Genomic DNA, 14859 nt, shown 5'->3' with positions numbered 1-14859 from the left:
CTACAGGGAAACCTATGGAGTAACACTGCAGTCAGCAGAGAGAGAGCAGTTGGAGACTGGAGAGCAATACGAGCACTGAATTATTAGGGAATAATGAGTGGGAACAAAGTTTTGCGAACGAGTGGCCTAAAGCACATGCAAAAAGTCAAACTGGCCTTTTGCGTACTGCTGACACTTGGTTAACTCAATAATTCACAGAGGCCTTCTCCATTTTGGCAGGTCCTATTTTATTATTTGATCTGTTCTACTTTTTCTCTCTGAAAGGTTCCTATCTCTGGGCTCTCTTAGAGATTCTGCTAGATGGTTTTAGTTTTCATATCATTGAAACATTTCAGTTTTTTAACCCCTCTTTCCTGATCCTCTCACCCTTCCTTTAGCAATTATTATCTCTCAGAAAAAGGCCATGATCTACATGCTGGAGATCCTTTAGCGAACATAACTCCTGCCTTGAGGTTGACCATGAACTAATGTGTGGCTCAGACAAATGATACACATATTTTTATTTTTCTCCACATCTCCCAAGGGTTTGATGCCCAACTTAAGTCCTGAAAAAGTATGAAGTCACCTTATTAGTAAGCTCAGTTCACCATAACAAAATGCCAAAGAATGGGTGGCTTCAACAAAAGAAATTTATTTTCTCACAGTTCTGGAAGCTGTAAGCCTGAGGTCAGGGTGCCAGCATGGCCAGATTCTAGGGTCCGCTTCCTGGCTTTCAGACATGCGCCTCTTGCCATCTCCTCCCTTGCAGAGCGCTCTGGTTTCTTTTCCTCCTCTTATAATGGTATAAGCTCTATTGGATCAGGGCTTCACCCTTATGACCTCATTTACCCTTAATCACATTTTAAATGGCCCTGTCTCTAATACAGTCACAGGGGCTTAGGGCTTCAACATGTGAAAGTTAGAGGACAATTTAGTCCATAGCATTCCTTAGTGATACCTCCTTCAGTCATACCCCCCTTCTCCAGGTTTGAACCCATCTAGGCTTTTGTTATCCTAGGTCTACATCTGGTCAATTATTTAATATTTTTTAATTTCCAGTTCAAAAACCTTCAGCCCTCCTTTTGCCTACTTCCTAGCTCTTAGAACTTGATACATAACCAATACAGCACTTCGATGGATAATTAGTGATACATGCACCCTGACATGATGCCCCAAGGGTGGTTCCTAATTACCTATTGCTGTGTAACAAATCACACCAAAATTTATTTACTTGAAACAAGGATCACAATTTTATTACCTTGTATGGGTTTTGTGGGTTGAGAATTTGGGGAAGGCTTGGCTGTATGGTTTTGGCTGAGAATCTCTATTAGTCTGATCAGACTGCCAAAGCAGGAAGTCCAAGATCAAGGTGCCAGCAGGGTTGTTTGCTTCCTTGCTTGCCAACGGCTGACTTCTCACTATGTTCTCACATGGCTTTTCCTCTGTGCACATGTGAAGAGAGAGTGATCTCTGGTGTCTCTCTTCTTACAAGGAGACCAGTCCTATTGGATTATGGCCCCATATTATGAACTTATTTAACCTGAATTACCTTCTTAAAAAATCCATCTCCAAATATAGTCACTGTGGAGATTTAGGCTTTAACATATGACTTTTGAGGGACACAATTCAGTCTGTAACAGTGTCTCATGTGGTTTTAGTCAATGGGTAGAGCTGAAACATAGGTGCTTGGAGCCACTGAAAACTGAGTCTCTCTCTATCCCCATATTTTTAGGATCTTACTATATGGTCTCTCCATGTGAACTAGTTTGGGTTCAGCATAGCAGTCTTATGATTGTTGGACTGGTCACACGGCATCTAGCTTCTTGCAGAGTAAATGTCTCAAGATAGCAAGGCAGAAGAGCATGGCATTGTTATAGCATTGCCTTGAAAACCACATTATATCACTTCTGACATGCTTTATTTGTTGAGGCAAAAGCTCACCCAGGTTCAAGGAGAGGAGATATAGACTCCACCTCCCAATGGGAAGAATACCAAAGTCACATAGTAAGAAGAACATGAGGGTTAAGAGGTATTGTTGCTGTTAGTTTTGGAAAATATTATTTGCCATAGGTAGGAACTATGTTTCCATAAGTTATATATCTGCCATGACCAACACAGTGCTTAGTATTAGCAGATGTCCAGTAAGTAATTTTCAGATAGATTTATTTCTCTAATTCAGATGCATATGTTTTTCCATTTTAACCATCTGGAGGCAGCCTTTTAAATTTTTAACTCATTGTTTATAATTGTAATTGAAAAATGAGATATACTTTGGATACAAAAAACAATAATAGGACTCATGAAGACCATCTAAGCATATTTCTATGACAAGTGTATTAATTCCAAAATGAACCTAGGATGCAATTTTACTTGACATTGGCTAATTGGCAATGGTTATGATTTTTCACATTAGAACTCTAGTCCTGACTATTTTCAAATAAACCCACAGAAATTAGAGAAGGAGAGAGGGAGGGAGAGAGGAGAGAGAGAGACTGGAAGAGAGAGGAAGAGAGGAAGAGAGAGAGAGACATTTTAAGGAATTGGCTTATGTGATTGTGGAGGGTGGAAACTCTAAAATTTGCAAGATTGACCAGCAGGCTAGAGATCCAGGGTAGAGCTGATACTGCAAATTGAGTCCAAAGTCAATCTGATGGCACAATTGGCTTTTATTTGGGGTAAGTCATTCTTTTTCTTAAGGCCGCTAACTGATTGGATGAGGCCCACACACATTGTGGAGAGTAATTTGCTTTACTCAAAGATTTTATCAGTAACCTCATCTAAAAATACCTTCACAGAAATATCCAGATGTGTTTGACCAAATATCTGGCCACAAATTTACCATCACAGACCCTAATGATAAGATTGGTCAGTGTTTTCACCAGGAATGTTAAAACCTAACCCCACATCAAACAGATTTTACTTGTGAAATTACCTCATACAGCTACTGTCTGTATTCCACAATTTCCTCTTCAGTGAATTCACTCTGTATGTTTGTGAGAGCTACTCAAGGAAATATGGTGTGAAAAGGTTAGGCTAACTGCAGTCATACACAAACCCAACATTTTTGGCTTAACACAATAAACATGTATTTATTGTGTACACAAAAAACATGTATTTATTGTGTACACAAAAACCTAACCACGAGGCAAGTCAGACACTCACACCCTTTACTGCTGTGCCTCTGACCTCCTCTACATTCTTAGATCCTTCCTATTGGTATATGGGGAAAGAAGAGGGTGAGGAGTAGCCCTGTCTAGGTGGAAGGGAGCTAAGAAATGCAATCTAGGAATCAGAGAAAATCATAGATCTTGATGAACAAAAGTTAGGCCCAGACACAAGTCATCAACTAGGAGCATGAAAACTTTGAGTACCACCCTCTTCCATCTAGAACCTAGGACTGGTAACAGAACAGGAACCCCACCTGGATGCCTCCACATTCTCTTTCAAGTGCCCTGTCTCTTGATTAGGATGTGGCACAAGATTTTCTCTTTTCCAAAATACCTAAGTGTAGTGCTTCTATTTTAACTATGTATTTTAGTTTAAGTCTTTGGGAAGAGAGAAGATTTTATAAAATTTTTCTTTGCTGGGAAACAAAAGATTAAAAGCAAGACTGTAGGCTTTAGATCAATCACTGGTTCCATCTGGTGTATGTTCTCTTTGATGCCCTCATTTAGAACTTCAAGAGATTTTGCTCAGATTTAAAATTCTCGTTACAATCCTTGCCAAAACATCTTAAATGCAAAGCAATCTTAACTTTAAAAATTTAGAAATTGCTGAAGGAGACATAGCAGTTAGAGCCAATAACTGAAAACTGTGAGATAAAATGAGTCAGAAAAAAAATTAGCACATTTCTGTAAGGCTGATGCTTTCTGGAAATAAAAGTAACACTATCTTCATTGTGAATTTTAAAGGTTCTTTTTAATATAGAGTTACATTAATTTCTTTGTAGATTAGGTCCTGTCCTAATTTACAGGGAGATATGAAATACAGCTGACAGAGGTTTGCCCTAACTATGCCACTTTTATTCCACCTTTGGAATAAACCCCAAGTGGACTAGGTTTTACAAGTTAATGTTTCTTCTGCTCTTCAAGCAATATTGATCTCCTATAAATCTATTAATTTTTCTTCTCCTAGGAAAATGGACATCTCCATTTTTGAAGTAAATTCTATTTAGTCACTTTTTAGTGAACAAAAAAAAGTACATTAATTTCTTTCCCCAGGAAGCACTACATTTTATCATTGAATTAACCTTGGCCTACCTTAGAGCTCCTCAGTGGCTACTGATTTTAAGCCTTCTCCATAATATCTTATTCTTATTGGGTTCTAGAGACATCCTGGTAACTTAACTACTTGATCTATGAAGATTTTTTTCCATATTTTATGTGGACTCCCATAACACTTTTTCCCCCCAATTTTTTTTCCAATTTTTTTTTTTTAATTTAACTTTATTGTTGAGAGTATTACAGGTGTCCCATTTCTCCCCCAATTGACCCCCTCCACTTCACTCCCACCCCCTCCCCAGGCCTTCACCCCATTATTGACTGTGTCCATGGGTTATGCATATATGCATATTATTTCTTTGGTTAACCTCTTCCCACCCTCCACCCCCCTTCCCTCTTCCCTCTGAAATATGATCATCTGTTACATGCGTCAGTGTCTCTGGATCTATTTAGTTCATCAGATTCTTTTGTTCATTAACTTCTTCTTAAAGAAGACTCTTCAACATTTCCTGTAGTGCTGGTCTGGTGGTGATGAACTTCTCTAGCTTTTTCTTATCTGTGAAGCTCTTTATCTGACCTTCAGTTCTAAGTGATAGCTTTGCTGGGTAGAGCAATCTTGGTTGTAGTTCCATGTTTTTCATCACTTTGAATATTTCTTGCCACTCCTTTCTGGCCTGCAAGGTTTCTGTTGGGAAATCATCTGACAGTCGTATGGGTGCTCCCTTGTAGATAACTAATTGCTTTTCTCTTGCTGCTTTTAAGATTCTCTCTTTTTCTTTAACCTTAGGCATTTTAATTATAATGTGTCTTGCTGTGAACCTCTTTGGGTTCCTCTTGTTTGGGACTCTCTGTACTTCCTGGACTTGTGAGTCTATTTCTTTCCCCAGGTAGGGGAAGTTTTCTGTAATTATTTTTTCAAACAGGTTTTCAATTTCTTGGTCTCTTTCTTCCCCTTCTGGCATCCCAATAATATGAATGTTGAGCCTCTTGAAGTTGTCCCAGAGGCTCCTTATACTACCTTCATATTTCTGGATTCTTTTTGCTCTTCTGGTTGGGTATTTTTTGTTTCCTCATGTTCCGAATTGCTGATTTGATTCTCAACGTCCTCTACTCTACTATTGATTCCCTGTAAATTATTCTTCATTTCAGTTTGTGTAGCCTTCATTTCAAATTGGTACTTTATTATGTTATTGATTTTCTCAGTTATTTCCCTAATAGTCTGCTTAAACATCCTTATAAACAAAATTCTGAACTCTGTATCTGTTAGCTTGCTTGGATCTATTTCATTTAGTTTCTTTTCTGGAGATTTCTTCTGTTCTCTCCTTTGTGACATATTTCTTTGCCTCCACATTTTGGCTGCTTCCTGGTATTTGTTTCTATATATTACGTAGAGGTGCTATCTCTCCTGGAATTTGTAGAGTGGCTTTGTGTAGTAGGTGTCCTGTAGGGTCCAGTGGCTCAGCCTCCCCAGTCACCTGAGCCGGGCCTTCTAGGTGCTCCCCTGTGTGGGCTGTGTGCACTGTCCTGTTGTAGTTGAGCCTTGGTTGCTGTTGGCATCACTGGGAGGAATTGACCCCCCAGGCCAATTGGCTGAGAGGACCAACTGCAACTACAGCCAAAGAGCTTCTGTGTTGGAGACACCCCTATGGAGCAGGATTTACTTCAGTGGGGCTTTGGTGTTCACCAAGTGGGCCCCTTGAGTGTGTCACTCGTGGATGTGGTAGGGCTGTAATCCAGCATGGTCGAGTCTAACCACCAGGTGCACTGTCTCTGGGGCCCCCTGGGAGGTGCAAAGTCAGCCTGTGCCAGTGCCTTGCCCAGGGCCACCCAGCATGAGCTACACAGCAAACCGTAGTTGGCTGCTCCTTGTGCTGGGCTTGGAGGTGCCCAGGAGAGGCCAAGCTATGGGCCAATGCAGCTGCCGCTAGTGCCAGGCCTGGGGCCACTTATCAAGACGTATGGGGCCCGCTGCTGCTTGTTTGAGAGATTTTAAGAAAGTCCTAAGCATGAGGCTCAAGGGGCCACTTGCACAGAAAAGCCCCTGGAAATGGCCTGGATGAGCTGCAGGTGGGGAGGGGCGGGGCCTCCGGGAATCATGGGGCGGGGCCTCCGGGAATCACGGGGCGGGGCCAAAGGTGTGGGTCAGGTGCTGGGATTCAAACATGGTGCCTGCCTGCCAGCTGTGTGCGGGGAGGACTCGCCAAAGGAGCCATGGCCTCCGCCAGCCCTTCTGCCTGGGAGGAAGCCGCCCTCCGCCTCTCGCCCGGATCTCAGGCAGGTTAGTTCCCCCCGAGTGTCCCGGGTCCTTTCAGGCCGCTGCCCGGCGCTGGGCTCAGAGGGAGCGTCCGAGTGAGTCCGTGCCGGGCCCTTTAGGAGGAGCTGCTGCGGCTCCCGCAGCCTCCGCGACCCTCAGGGACAGTCCCCGCTGGTTTCACAGCCCGGAGTTGTGGGGACGTCTTTCCCCGGCCCTGGAGCCCTGGGCTGGGGGCCTGCTGTGGGGCTGGGACCCCTCCCTCCTCCGGGAAATACCCACTGCTGAGATTCCCTGCCGGGTTTAACTGGCAGCACTGGGTGTGGGCCTGCGGCCGCGTCTCCATGATTCAGCCCCGATCCGCCCGTGTCTCTGCCCCTTCTGCCGGTCTCGGTGCTTCTTCAGCTCCCTGGTTGTAGGGCTTCTGTGCAGCTGGATTTCAGGAGGCTCTGAGTGATGGTGGTTCTGTGTTTTAGTTGTAATTTTGATGTGGTTGTGGGAGGCAGTGGGGGCAGCTGTTACCTACGCTGCCATCTTGTTTCTCCTTTCCCCTAAATTTTAATGTCCATCTAATTCCCATTTGTATAATTTTTCTTGCACATTTCCTTACTTGGTTTTCTAATTTTTATTATCTTCTCTATAGTAAAAAGAACCATGTAATATTTTTTAAAGTAAAATAAGGGAAAGAGAATAAGCAGCAGGAAAGTGTGCAGAGCCATCATAGTGATAGATTGGCAATATCTTTATAATTATTTCTATCATAAGTCTTACAGTGATAGCATAAAATGTCTTCAACAGAAGACATATGTATTTAAGTTTTCTTGGGAATGTCAGACACAATATGCTAAAGCGAGGTGCAAGGCATATTGCTGTACATTCATAATGCTAACAAATTGGAAGCAATTCCAAAACCAGATAAAGACACTACAAAGAAAGAGAATTACAGGTCAATATCCCTGATGAACATAGATGCTAAAATCCTCAACAAAAGATTAGCAAATTGGATCCAGCAATACATTGAAAAGATCATACACCATGACCAAGTGGGATTTATTCCAGGGATGCAAGGCTGGTATGATATTTGTAAATCAATAAATGTGATACATCACATAAACAAAATGAAGGCTAGAAATAACGTGATCATATCAATAGACACAGAAAAGGCATTTGACAAAATCCAGCACCCATTTATGATAAAAACTCTGAGCAAAGTGGGAACAGAGGGATCATACCTCAACATAATGGCCATATATGACAAACATACAGCCAACATCATACTCAATGGGCAAAAAATAAGTGTTTTCTTAAGAACAGGAACAAGACAGGGGTGTTCGTTTTCACTATTCTTATTCAACATAGTACTGGAAGATCTAGCCACAGCAATCAGACAAGAAGAAATCAGAGGCATCCAAATTGGAAAGGAGGAAGCAAAACTGTCATTATTCACAGATTACATGCTATTGTACATAGAAAACCCTAAAGACTCCACCAAAAACCTGCTATATTTAATAAATAGATTTGGCAAAGTAGCAGGATACAAAATTAACATCCTGAAATTGATGGCATTTTTATACACCAATAATGAACTCTCAGAAAGAGCAACTGAAAAACCAATTCCAACTTTCATTGCAACAAAAAAATAAGATACCTGGGAACAACCTTAACCAAGGAGGTAAAAGACTTTTTCTTGGAAAACTATAGGACATTGAAAATAGAGGAAGATACAAACAAGTGGAAGCATATACAGTGTTCATGGATTGGAAGAATTAACATCATTAAAATGTCCACACATCCAAAGCAATCTACAAATTCAGTGGAATACCATGAAAATACCAACAGCATATTTCACAGATCTAAACAAATATTCCAAAAATTTATATGGAACCAAAAAAGACCCCAAATAGCCTCAGCAATCTTTAGGGAAAAAATGTGGGTCACATTTGTAAGTCCAGAGAGTTGAGAGAATGTGAGGATTCAAGGTTTTAAGTGTGTTGACTCAGGTGGGATGCCAAATCTCAGGCTTCCATACTTTCCAATGATAGCCTTGACCTTGATTTTAAAGTTGTTGTTTTTTTGTTGTTTGTCTGTTGTTGTTTTTTTAAAAGCAATGCTTTATTTGCTGTATAAATGAAAGGTAAAACAGGTAACAAGAAAACAGTCCCAATTTGAAAGAAGGGGAGGGTTTCGCATTTAGTGAGTACCCTCTTTAGGTCACGCTCTTTCACACAAATCATCTCATTGATTCTCACAACAATATTTTAATTGTATGTCTACATAATTGCTTCTAACATGTATATGAGGAAATGAAGACTTAGTTCAAGTAATAAACAAGGTTGCACTGCTAATAAAAGGACATATAGGGATTTGAACCAACTCTGTGTGACATCAACTCTGGATGGTTATGACTCTATGGCTCTGGAGCATAAAGAAGAAGCAAAACCACTCATAGGATGATTTTGAGCACATTGAGAAGTCATTTATAAAAAGAATATTCAGCCATCTTTTGAAGATGGAACATATCCATTCCAGCATTTGATAAAAGCTGAGCAAATTTTATTTAATTGGTCATGATGTGGCTCATGTACAAAGTGATGGTAAAGCCTATGACTTTGAACTTAATCAGACATATTTTTTGTGATTTCATGGATGACTGAATTAAAATAGCTGAAGGATCATTAAACACACAGGACTGATTATTGAAGCAGCTTGCTGAGTTGTTTTCTTTGGCACTCTTTGAGAATGAGAGGAAATGATGATCATCTTTCCCAAGTTAAGTAGATCAGAGAGAGCTTCTTCAACACATAGCTCCTCTGATAACTCTACCTTAATTACCTTAACAATCGAATCTTCTATCATATGCTTTCTCAAACACTTAATGTACCATAATGCTTTGTATAGTAATTTTTATCTGGTCACTTCAAGCTCTATAAATGTGTTTGCAGCATTATGTATAGTGCTGCTCAGTGAACTGGTTAATAGGATTCTTCAGGACAGTGAGCAACTCTTTAAAGTGTTTGTATTGAGGTGCATGTAGGGGAGGGATAATGTGAGAGAAGGGCAAGGAGGTCAATATTTTAGCAAAAAGATAAAGCAATAAGTAAGACTGAGAAGACTTAACAAGTAAGAGGAAAGCCAAAGAGAATCATATGAGTCAAGAGAAGGAAATTCTAGAATGAGAGAGAATCAAATACCACAGAGAAGTTGAATAGGATGAGATTAGCAGAGGCTACTGGTTTTCAAGGAAGTTATTGATGGTAATTTTATGAGTGATGAAGCAATAAGGTAGACTATAGAGGGTCAATGAATGAGTTGGGGAAGAGAAAGTGGAGGCAGAAAGGGTATACTACCTTATTTTTCTATGGAGCTTGATCATAAAGGAGTGAAAGAAGCTAAAGTGGTGGTTTGAAGGAAAATAAAACTGATAAAAGGTAGATTTAGGATAAAACTACTTGAGCATGTTTAGCGAGAAAGAGGAATAAGAAAATAGAGATAGATTGAGAATAAACAAGAGAGGAGGCAGTGCTGGTCAATGCTAACCTTGTGAAATCCGGTACCAGACCACTAGGGATTGAAACTTGGATTTATTAGCTGTTTGTACTTGGGGAAGTCTCAGTTTTGTTACTTATTATAAATTTTAAATACTAAGATGCCCTTGAAGGAGTTTTCATCTTCAGGACATTTATTTCTTAAGTGGCTCTAGTGTAGAGCTGGGGAAAATGGGAGAAAAAGTAAAGGAGGAGATGAGGTTCTAGGTAATTTTCTTAGGGACAAAAATCCAAGTATCTCTTGATAGCAAACTTTGTAGCTGCTAGGAAATCAGGCCAAGACATTCAATATAAAACTTCAGGCTCAATAAACTCACACAGTTCATACTAAATTCTCCTAATTGCCAATAAATAGTACACTCCCGCATAGAAAACCAGAAAGGTCATGTTAAATTACACAGGCCCATGCTGTTCCACAAATCCATTGTACCTTGCATCTGCCCTGTGTGTCTGCCCTGCAATTTTCTGAACCTCACTCAACTTTACCACCCACTGGTTACTCGATTCTAATCAATAGAAGCAAATATTCATATAGCCTGACCTTCAGCAAACCTCAAGAAGGTTAGAAGGGCAAGAGAAGTCAGAGGAAATAAAGTAGTGGCCATGCCTTGTAAATCACAGAAACAGATTTAATATTTTTTCATTTATTTTAATAAGAGAAGGGAGTGAATGAGGATTATATAAAGCAATTGACTTTTAAGTTTGAAAAATGTATACTGTAGTCCTGGAAAATATCCATAAATTCAGTTTTTCATGACTTGTATACATTCAGACCAGATGTTAACATGTTACTCTCGTAGTATCAAGGCTTCTTTTAAAAAAGAGAGGGAAGAATCACCTTCTATAATTTTAGGGCTAGGAAAGCGACACAATGGAAATTACAATGAATCTTTTATTTTCATGTTTTAAATCCCACCCTTGGACCAACTCTTTAATCTAGAACACCTAAAAAGAATGCATGGTTCCACTTGACCTTCACAATCCTGGAGGTATGGACATAGCTGTCACCCTCACAAAGAAAAGAGTGTTTGACATCAGACAGAGGGAAAGAAAGGAACAGGAAAATGGAAAGGCAGAAGAGGAGTCTTTGTTGGTGCAAGGCAAAGTGGGCCCTTAACTCATTTCCCTTTCAGCCCCTCACCTTCGGTCTCTCCTTACCCCACAGCACTCTTTTATTTATTAATTCAAATTTTATTTATTTAATTATTTATTTTTAGTCTAATTCATTTGGGATGACATTGGTTTGAAAAATCATACAGGTCTTCAGTGTACGATTCAATAAAACATCATTTACACGCTGCATTGCTTGCTTATGGCCCCATGCAAAATCTCTTTCCTTTTCCATTTCGCCCCCCCTTTGCCCACCTCCACCTACATCCCTCCCCAACTCTTTTCCCCTGGTTATCACCACATTGCTGCTGGTGCTTATGTGCTGTGTATATATGTTTTTTGGTTAATCCCTTCACCTTCTTTCATCCAGCCTCCCCCCCCCCCCCCCCGACAGCTGTCAGCCTGTTCCATGTACCCATGCCTCTGTCTCTATTTTGTGCAACAGTTTATTTTGTTCATCAGATTCTGCATATAAGTGAGATCATATGGTATTTGTCTTTCTCTGACTGGCTTATTTCACTCAGCATAATCGTCTCCAAGTCTATCCATGCTGTTGCTAAAGGTAAGATTTCCTTCTTTTTATGGCCACATAGCATTTCATTGTGTATATGTACCCCAGTTTTTTATCCACGTATCTACTGATAGACACTTGGGCTGTTTCCAGATCTTGGCTATTGTAAATAACATCGCAGTGAACATAGGGGTGCATAGATTCTTCTGAATTAGTGTTTCAGGATTCTTAGGATCTATTCCCAGAAGTGGGATCACTAGCCCTCTTTAATCTTCTCTTCTTCCACCAAAAACTAACTTGCAAAGGGACTCACAAATCAGTCTTTAACTCTGAAGTGAGTTAAAGTTAAATTGCTACTCTTTCCAAATTATACTTGCATATTTAAGCATAATCTATAGTTGTGGAATAAGAGATTTGTCTTCTGTTAAAGGATTTTTAAGCATCAACAGGCAACTGGAGGAAGTTTATTTGGGATATTGTGCAGCAATTTGAAATTAAATAGTTGAAAAAGAAAAGTAATTTGAATTCTACATTGGTTTACCTTAAACTTTCATGAAAACTTATAAAAGTGTGCTTTGATGCAATTGCCTTTTATAGCATCAATTAAGGATTTTAAAGAACAGTAATAAGTAAAAATAAAGTAAAATATAAATCCAGGGTACGAGGACTGCTGTGAGAAGATGCTATTTTGGCACCTCTGAGAAGTCTCTGCTTCTGTATTGTCCATATTCTTTTGGTAAGAGAGGGATAGGGAATGAGAGTAGTGATTTTCCCGAGTCTGCTCTGTGCCAGACACTCTCCTAGACACTTACACAAAAATTAGTTTTTTACTCTGATAATTACTTCTTTTTTTTTTTTAAATAGCACATAAATTATTTTTAAGGATTTTGAAAACCTTACTCTGTGTTGATTTAAGTAACTCCAGAGAGTGATTTTACACAAAAGGACAAAAGTTTATATAACCATAAGACCAGTGATTTTCAATTGGTGAGCAATAAAAAAATTTTAAAACATGCAAGACCTGACTATTTAGTCAGGAGCGCTGACCTCTTTTCCCTTAGATTGTCAAATAAAAAGATTACAACAGCCAACACGACAATAGCCGCCTGGTGTCAATGAATCAAAATTATACCTATTTTCTCTGTCAGATCAGAAAAAAAAAAAAAAAAAAAAATTCTTTTTGTGTGCCACAGAATTTTAGTAATTAGTTTATATGTGCCATGAGATGAAAAAGGTGGAAAATTGCTGCCATAGAGTAAAAGCAAAGCAAGCAGTAGGACCTAAAAGCCCCAGCTGTGTTCTGTGGAAGATGATGTCATGCTAACCGTGCTCAGCATCCCTGAGCGAGGGTGCAAGATGCAGGGAGTTGTCGTACCCCGGGAAAGTGAATCATCATGTTTTGTAGTGGACTGTGAAAATAATTCTATCTGATCACTTACTAAGGTTTTTCACTCCATGGTCACACAGTGATGTTTATTAGAGCTGGCAAAAATATACAATTGGCTTACATATGCTTCTTGATAAACAGGCAAAAATTATGTACTCAGAGTGATAAGTTCTTCAAGTTCTCATGCGCGTTCAGCCTTATTACATAGAATGTATTTGTTATATTTATTTTCATTGATTGTGAAGTGGACCCGAAGTTGATTAATATCCAAACTTTTTCAAAACTTTGGAGAGACATTCTTTTGAAAATGAACGCTTTATTAACTCTACAGAGATGACAGCTGTGTCCATGATTTTTAAAGTGGATCAAAAATGCTTTTGCAATGCAACAAAGGTCAGAGACAGAAAGCTCACTTTTAATGGACTATTATTCACTTAACCATGTTTCTCTCAAAAAGTTTATATTAAAATGCAGTATACCTATTTCTTCCACTCCAGATATTAATTATTTTGACAAGCAATAGGGAAATGCCAGGAGTATGTGAACTGATGAAAACAAAAGCAATGATGTTTCCAAGGATGCACCTGACAGCTCTTAGGGGCTCTAGAGAAATGAGAGCAGAATTACAAAGAAGATTTCAAGTGTTTTATTAATAAACTCAAGCAATTTAAAGTTGTAAAAATTCATTAGATTTATACTAAATTCGGATTCTTCCTGAATGCATAGTAACTTTCTTTTATAACTTTTTTAATACGCTGAATTTATATTAGAATGATTTGATTTTTTACAGGGTTGGGCAAAAGTAGGTTTACAGTTGTGAGTATATGAGTTTATTCTTGTATTATTATTTATTAATTATTGTATCATTTTCATTTGAACAACTGTAAACTTACTTTTTCCCCACCCTGTATTATAAGGTATACCCAATATGAATTTATATAATGAAACTTAGTTTTTTAAATTGAGGTAGAATTGACAAATATAAGTTTCAGGTTAAAACATAGTGATTTGAAATTTATATACATTTCAAAATGATCACAACAGTAAATCTAGTTATCATCCATTACTATACAAAGTTGATACAATATTATTGTCTATATTACTTGTGCTGTACATTACATCTTCATAATTTATCTATCTTACAACTGGAAGTTTGTGCCTCTTGATCCCCTTCAACTGTTTCTCACACTCCCCAACTCTCTCCCTCCTGGCAACCATCAGTCTCTCCTCTGTGTCCATGAGTCAGGTTTTGTTCTGTTTTATTTTTAGTTTCTACCTATAAGTGAAATTATACAATATTTGTCTTTTTCTTTCTGACCTATTTCATGTAAAATAATAACCTTAGGGTCAATCCATGTTTTCACAAATGGCAAGTTTTCTTTTTTTTTTTTTTACTTTTTTATTGTATTTATTGGGGTGACATTGGTTAATCAAATTATATAAGTTTCAGGTATACAATTGTATAATACATCATGTGTGTGTGTATATATATACAGATAAAGATAAATAATATAGATAACATATTATTGAACAATAAAGATAATATGTATTATATTATCTTTAACATATATTATATATTAAATGTATAATATATATAATATATAATATATATAATATTCAACAATAAAGATAATATATATTACAACAATAAAGATAATTACAGATGTCCTCCCCCATTGATCCCCTCCACCCCACATCTGCCTCACTCCCAGGCCTCCCCCCACTATTGTCTGTGTCCATGGGTTATGCATTTATGCATCTAAGTTCTTTGATTAATCTCTCCCCACCCACTCCCTACCCCCACCTTCCCTCTGAGATTCAGTCTGTTCCATGCTTTTATGTCTCTGGATCTATTT

Source organism: Miniopterus schreibersii, assembly GCF_964146895.1.
Source record: "Miniopterus schreibersii genome assembly, chromosome: 6".
Lineage (NCBI taxonomy): Eukaryota > Metazoa > Chordata > Mammalia > Chiroptera > Miniopteridae > Miniopterus > Miniopterus schreibersii.
This window is presented reverse-complemented; position numbering follows the sequence as displayed.